The following is a 7,720-nucleotide window of genomic DNA, read 5'->3' as shown; positions in this document are numbered from 1 at the left end:
CTTTCAAAAAAAGAGCCTAAAAGCAGGTCATGGATCTTAATGAAGGAGGTTTTAATATGATCATCTTTATCCATAAGCATCCCCAGTCCGGGACAGGTTGAATCCTGCACAGTCCGTTGGTTTTGGAGAGGCAGGGCTGGCTAGGGAAGACGGGATTATAGTCTAGGCTCGATTTCAGCTATATATAGAATATATTGTAGCACACATGCAATTGTGGTTGTTACGCATTCAAATCAGCCAGGCCATCGGAGAGCGAGGTTTTGCTCGCTCAAAAGGCGTTCTTCCCAAAACTTGGGCCGCAAAACCCTGCTCGACTCAAGACGACGAGACACAGGAGGCTTCCAAAGCGCCACCGCGCATCCTGTTACACGCGGCGTTATTGGATCGCAAGGTTTTGGTTTCCAAACCCAACGTGAAAATGACTGGGCACCGCGCACGGCTTCCCGTGTCGCGAGTCCTGGAAAGCGTCCCGGCCCAACCGATTCTAGGACACTTACTTGAGAAGAACAACAAAGTTGTGGGGGAAAGTAATGGCTGGGCCGTGCCTTCGAATCGTGTGTTTGCAGAGCGGGGAAACTGAGCCGCTTGGCCCGCGCGGCTGCCAAAGGCCAGCAGGCCAAGAACGCAAGAGGCTTGTCATCACAGCTGGTGTGGGAGGCAGCCGAGCGCGGAGCTGGGGCTCCCCAGAGGCTTTGCTACAGCCGACTCCTTGGCCGGGGCATGTGAGAAGCCTCCCCCCCAGCCCTTCCTCCCTTCCCGACTGCAGACGACGCTGCCCGTGTTTCTATCGGCCTCGCTCGTGCCCTGCAGAGCCTCGCGCTTGGACCCCTGCCACAGAAGCAAGCTTCAACCCACAACGGCTTGCACTATTTTAGTTAGTCTCCAAGATGCAAATGTGCTTTGTCTTCCTTCTCCGCAGGCATGGCACTGCACGGGGCACCTCTCTGCTCCTCAGCTCGCAGGGGGGTTGCAAACCTGGTGTCCCAGGAAGAGAGCGAGGAAACCGCGCAGGGTTGCTAGCTCCTGGCGCGGGGCCAGGAAGCCTCAGCAAGGAGGGGCATATTCCCCCCCAGGGGCATAACGGACTCCTGATAAAAGAACAAACTCAGAAATTGGCAATGCCAGCGTCCACGAGGGGCGGCTCGCCTTGTGCCGGCCTTGCACCCACCTTGCCACCCCCTGCCTGCTCCTACCAAACTGGCTGACCTGGGGAAGGGAGCCAGCTTTTAAAGGCTCCTGGCTCCTCCCCCTTCCAGCTCCTCCAATCCCAGTTGCTTTCCTAAATCATCCTTGGTCAAAGCTAGGCCCCCTCCTTTGCAAATCCTCTGCTCTGGTCTCCCCTAGCCCAGCACCGTTGGAGCAATCAGGGCAGGGGTGCAACACCCGGTGCCTTAGGAGGACGTCTCTGCGCCAGGGCTTAGCTCTAAGCCTGCTTTCTTCCAGGGACCCACAGCAGGACACCTTCCCAAGCAGAGGGCCCCACTGGGGCAGAGACAGAGTTTAACCCTCCTGTTAAACCCATTCCTAAACCCAGTGCTCCCCAGGGCTATGGTGGTGCAGCCAGGAAGAGACGCAAGCTCCCTTTCCCTGCCTTCCTCCAGCTCAGTCTCCACCACCCTCTGCAAAATCCAGTTCAAAGCTGCTGCCCCCAAAGGAGCCCTGTTCCTCCCAGCCCCCGGGGCTGCATCCCTGCGGGGCTAGGTGCAAAGCACCCCTGCTTTTTCTTTCCTGTGCAGCACGCTTCGGCTTCTCTCTTTGTCCTTCTGCCCTCGGTTCGGGCTCTGCCTACGAGCAAAAAAGAAAGAAACAAAAAAAAGGCAGGTAAGGGCTTCATATCTGGGAGAGATGAATAGAATATATAAGAACAAGGCCACGTTTTTAGGATGAGTGACATCCTTTTTATTTATTGAGAAAGCCCAGCCGGGGGGGTGGAAAAAAATGCTCCACCTTTACTTGGGTGACCTTTAGCTCCATCTCTCGTTAGCACGGAAAAAACACAGGGGGAAAAGAGAAAAACACAATGTCCTAAAGCAAACACCAAGGACAAGCTTGATGAGAGCGTTTAAGCAGTTATTAGAGAGTGTTTGATTGCAAGGCTTGTAGGAGCGCCATGAAACATGTGATGTTTGTTTTAACAGCACTTAGCAGCTGTCCTGTTAAGGAAAAGAACAAAGTGTAGGTGTTATAAAGTCAATATTTTTACAAGAAGGAGTGTGACAAAGGTCCAAGCGGCTGCAGTTAAACAAAATCGCTTTCTCGCTGGGTTTATACAGCTTAGCTGAAGTTTATATTATTTCCCCCGGATTACTTTTCCAGATGTGCGTGTCAGAAGAGATTAAGATCACAGAAGCAACACGATTATTTCCACTGATGAAATTAATTTCCCCACCGCCCCACTCAAGAAAAGATGGGCTTGGGGTGGGAATTATCCTTCAAATGCTCCTAAAATGCATCCCGCTCATCGTTAGCCAGGAGGTGAATTTACCTGGAAACCCCCAACAAAATGAAGCCACTGCTTTCCGAGTTGGAGCAGCCTTTAATATGAAGCTTTGAAAAAAAAAAAAATCATCATTTTTTTGGGCAACTGGACCATGAGAAAGTGATTGCTTCTTCCAGCTTCCAGCAATGCATCCAGCAATGGCCTGGCAGGCTGGTAGCTCTCTGCATAGTTGCTAGCCCAGGTAAGCAATTTTAATTAAAAGTTTGGGTTGCAATTGCCCCAAACTGGAAAAGCGCTCGCTGATGGAGTTGTCCGGTTTTGACTAAAAATCAAAAGTTGCAGAAAATGCACGTGGGAGCAGCGGTATTTCAAACAAACAGGCATTTTCCATCAAAAGCAATCTGCTAAGGGGTCTCCAAGCCATTCTGGCAGAGGGGAGGCTGTGGGTCTACACAGCCCCTCTGTTTCTGGAGGACAAAAAGACTCGGGTCCCATGGATATGCTTCCCCAGCTCCTTAGATTTAGCCCCAAGTGAACATGCCTTCGTGCAGAAGACTAGGAACAGCCCTCATTTCCTTATTTCCTGCTTGGGAACAGTATCGCCAAACCTCAGCATTTCAAATTCTCCTCTGACATTGCACTCACAGATTTGTGTTTCCAATGTATACAGTAGGGGTGGATTAACTTGATCCTTACTGCAGTTATTAACCTGGGCTTCTGAGGATGCTGAAGGTAAATGAATAACTCTTGGCTCCGTGGGCAACGAGCAGGAAAAACACAACGTTGACGCCTGCACCCTCCAGTAAATGATTGCACTGCCATGTGCGCAGAATAAGCGCCACTTGGATGTGTCACTCAGGAACAAAATTCCCGGGCATTCCCATATGCACACGTATACGTGCACACACTGATGCAGCGGGTAGATGCACCAGAGACGGCTGGAAACCAAACCCTGGATCCAAACAGCTGCCAGTCTTAGGTTTGGAGATCCAGAGCCACATTTTCCAAACAGCCTCTCTCTTTATATCGGCCTGAACTGAAACACTGGTCCGTGGACCCGGGGCTGTCAGACCGGGGGGGTAGAAGTCCGGACCTGGATGTGAACACTGCAGCTTGATCCCAGCCCTAATATGTTCCCCACTCTGGAAATACTGATAACTAAATACAAGTTTTCCTTCGAACTTCATTTTAACGAGAGAGACAAATGCACGTGGATTCCCTAAATCGGCGTGCGTGCACATGGTTTTGCTTCTCCAAGCTGCACGGTCTCCGCTGACATATAAATCCCATTGCTGACTCCAGAGTTCAATTAGCAATTCGCTACCTTGGATGCCATGGAGCCAGCTTAAAAATAGTAAACGGCGGCTAGGCTCCATGTTTCCAAGATGCCGCAGCTGATTTAAACAAGGCCACACACACACACACACACACACACACACGAGCTCATGGAGTGTATCACTTGCTCTTCGCATCCGGGCTGAGCTGTGTTTTAATGCCATCCTGGTCTCCAGGCTGACTCGGTAAATAGCATCTCTGCCGTGTGTACAGAGCTAATGTTGACATTCTGTTATAAATGGGAATGTCAATATGATAAAGTTAATTACTTATTATTTGGAATCTAATTTGCATCCAAGGTTGAATTCATTAATAAGCAGAACCTGTGTTTGACCAAGTGGCTCCCCCATGGCACCTCAAGACCCAGTGCTAGTTAATGCACCAACCTCAACTAGCACTTGGTCCAGCGGCCCGCAGCAGTGATTATGAAGGGAGCAAACAGCCGCGTGTTTAAACCTCACCTTTAGGAGAGGCAGGAACGCCACCGACGAAAGCATTAACGGGCTGGAGCTTGGAAGTCCCAGGGCAATAACAGGGGCAGATAGTCCCAGTTCAAGTCAATATTGATACTGCGATTTTTCATGCAATTTTCTTAACATGCCCAAGGCAATCAAGACTCGTAGTAGAGATGATATATTTTATTAGACCAAAAAGATTTTTGCAAAAAAAATTTTTTTTTTACCTGGATACCTTAACCTGTCCGATGAATTTGGTTGCCACCTGCCGTAAAGAAGGGACTGATTCTGCTCCCATTTTAAGGCCGGGGCAAAACTCAGCCTTGATCGACAGCAGGGCAATACCAGGCCTGTTTTATTCTGCAGGTGAGGGGACTGGATCATGCTTGGAAAAGAAGCCGCTTTACAAAGTAAGGCCCCTCCTGGCACTGCATCCTCACAGTCCTTGTCTATGTGCAACTGTTCCTAAAGCACCTGGGCTGGTGTACTGCACCACACCGCATGTAGCGAGACAGCTGGCAACACACCCGAATCAAACAGACTTACAGAATCGGAGGGTTGCAGGGACGCGGGACCCCTCACCCTACCCCCTGCACAGCTATTAGCTTCATTGCTCCTAAACCACCGCAGACGGATCTCCGGCCTTGCTCTGAACATCCCCAGGCAGCTTGCGGGTCTTGCCCCTAGGAAGTTTTCCCTGAGGTTTGATCTCAATCTGCTTTGCTGCAATTTAAACCCATTGCCTTATGCCCTGCCCTCAGTGGCCAGGGAGAACGGCGCTTCTCTCTCCTTTATGGCAAACTTGCAAATATGGAAAAACTACTATTCTGTCCCCCCCATTTGTCCCTTTCATCTCCTTTTCTCCAGGATAAACATACCTAGCTCCCACAGTCTCTCCCTGGACAGCTTGCAAGACTCCCCGGGGCTGCTCGGAGGTTTGAAGCCACAGAGATCGTTAAGATCCTCTAGTTTAACCTCTTTACGTCCATTTTGCAGATGGAAAATGAAGTCAGAGGCCCAGACCAGTGGGCAGCCAACTCCCATTGGTTTCATTTGAAATACTGTAGAGCACCCATCCGGGTTGGACAGATGAAAGCCACTTGCCCAAAGTCGGGCAGGAAAGCTACAGCAGAGCCAAGCCACGACCACAAGACCGGGCTCCTCTCTCTCCAGCTGCTAACACCTAAGCACGTCCTAACGGGTGCATTTTCCCCCCAAAGCCTCCTGGGCTCCTCACATACAATGACTGGACTAACAGGAGCGCCCTCATCAAGCAAAACATGGCCCTGGGAAGCCTCCTCCCAGCACTAATGCACAGGCCTCCATTTCAAGGAAATGAAGAGGTTTGTCCTGCCGCTGGGTGCAGGGGGAAAGTCTGCAGAGGGTGCTGGCAATGTGCAACCCTCTGGACTATGCGATTACATAAAATGTGAGGCAAGCTAATAACATTTGAATGCGCTAGCCAGGGTGACAAGCCAGTTCCCAGAGGGCTGCAGGCATGGATAAGGCAGCAGTGCCTGCTCCCCTGGCCGGCCCAGGCTGCGGTGCCGCAGCAACGATGCAAAAGAGGCAGGATCTGCAGCGCCTCCCGGGGCAAGACGCCACCAGCCGTTAACCAGGTACTCCCAGCAGGCTGGATAAGCTGGCCCAGGAAAAGCCCCCAGTTCACCTCCAAACACTGTACCAAGTGGCTGCCATGGAGCAGCAGGACACGGGCAAGTAAATCCTCCCCCCCCACAGCCCGCAGCAGCCTCGAAACCCCGCTCCAGCTGCAGTGTCGCCTGCAGCTGGGAGAGCAGCCGCAGACCAAGCCTCTGCCCTTCTCTGCAGCCCAGGGACCAGGCGACGGAGCCAGCCCAGGCTAGCGAAGGAAACTCTAGCCAAGCCGGGTCACGGTTGCTTGGTCCTTGCAGCCTGCTGCAAAGGGCCAAGACCTGCCACCACTGGGGAGCTCCTTGGGGAACTTCAAATCAGAGACCCTAGAGGAGCAGCAGCTACAGAGTCAAAGGCCTGGGCTGATCATGCATTAGCTCATCCTTCCTTAACGAGTGCCAGGTTTACGGCTCCAGGATCATCGACTGGGGGTTGCAAAGCTGCCTAGCTCCCTGCTAAGGTGGCAGATCAGGGCTTGCAAGGATCAGCTGTGCCCGGATCAATAGCAAGAGATTTTCTCCCTTAATCCTTCTGCATTAGGAAAGGCTTTTGGAGACGGTGGGAGCGCCGCTAGAGACAGCTCAGCCTCTGATGGAGGCTTCAGCAGGACCCGGAGCGGCTGCAGAGCTCAGCCAAGCGGGGCCCACCTGTCCTTCCTCCCCACCCCGGGAATAAAAGCCGTCTCCAAAGCCGGTGGACGCTCAAGCCAGTCCTCTGCTGGCATGGGGGCTCCCAGGGGAGAAGCAACGGGGCTAAAGCCATCGATTGATCCCCTCCGGGGTGGGGAAGGGACAGAGCAGCCCTGGCCTTAGGGCCGGACACAGCCCCTTGGTGCCCCCCGGAAAAGTCCTCTGCCAGCTGCCGGAGTAGCCTATGTACGGGCTGCACTCCCAGATCTGATCTGGCACGAATAGCTCCAAGGACGCCGCTATCAAAGAGGGTGGCAAGGAGCAAGTTAATCCTTCCGGCCTTTAGGGCTGGGCATCTCTTTACAATTCAAAGCAGCGGAGAGAAAACCTCTGTATGGTGCAGCAGGGAAAAAGGACCCTTCTTCACACGTCCCAGGTCTCCCACCCGCCCATGGAGCACCCCAAGAGCCGGGGCCATTTGCAATGTCCGGGAGCTGGCAGGGTTATCCAAATGGAGCTGCCCCTCTCCCTGCATCAAGCTGCAATTCGAGTCCCCTCTTCCTGAGCGGTTCGAGCTGCGCATGGAGACGCACGATCCGTCTCCCTGCATCAGCTGCAAGCCGAGCTCTTGCTCCCTTGCTGGGGGCAATGGGGCATCATCATGCACGAGGGGCCGGGGAATGACTCTTGCTCCGCTCAGATTCATGCTGGGGTTAAGCGATAGCTTCCTCGAGGAGACAAGGTGCCAAGAGGCTCGTCAGGCCTGCCCCTGCCCAAAGGCTCTTGCTAGACCAAGAGTCTGTCCGTGCAATGGTTTTCGGAGGAGGCGGTCGTGAGGCTGTCCCCCTCAGCCCGAGGCAAGGAGGGGCGAGTGCCACCCACTCCCAGCAGCTGCAGTGGGAGCTCAGGACAGGCCAGGGGCATTTTTAGCCAAGGCCTCGGTGGCTTTAATCAGTGTTTCAGCGCCATCTACCGCACAGCCGGCAATTCAGCAAACGGCTCCTGCATTCGATGGCTGGGGTTTGGGCACCAGGTAGGGCAGCAACATCCCTGTACACGGCCCTTGCACAGTGGGGAATCGCCTGGCATCGCTCACCGAGGCCTCGCGGAGCCAAGCTGACACGACCTGAGGTCCCCAAATCCGTGTCCTCACCAAGGAAAGCTATTTCTAGCACGCGGGCAAGGGCCACGGAAACTGCAGAGTCTCT

This window comes from Crocodylus porosus, unplaced genomic scaffold, assembly GCF_001723895.1.
Source record: "Crocodylus porosus isolate Cpor-Errol unplaced genomic scaffold, CroPor_comp1, whole genome shotgun sequence".
Taxonomy (NCBI): domain Eukaryota; kingdom Metazoa; phylum Chordata; order Crocodylia; family Crocodylidae; genus Crocodylus; species Crocodylus porosus.
Note: the sequence above shows the minus strand (reverse complement) of the source record.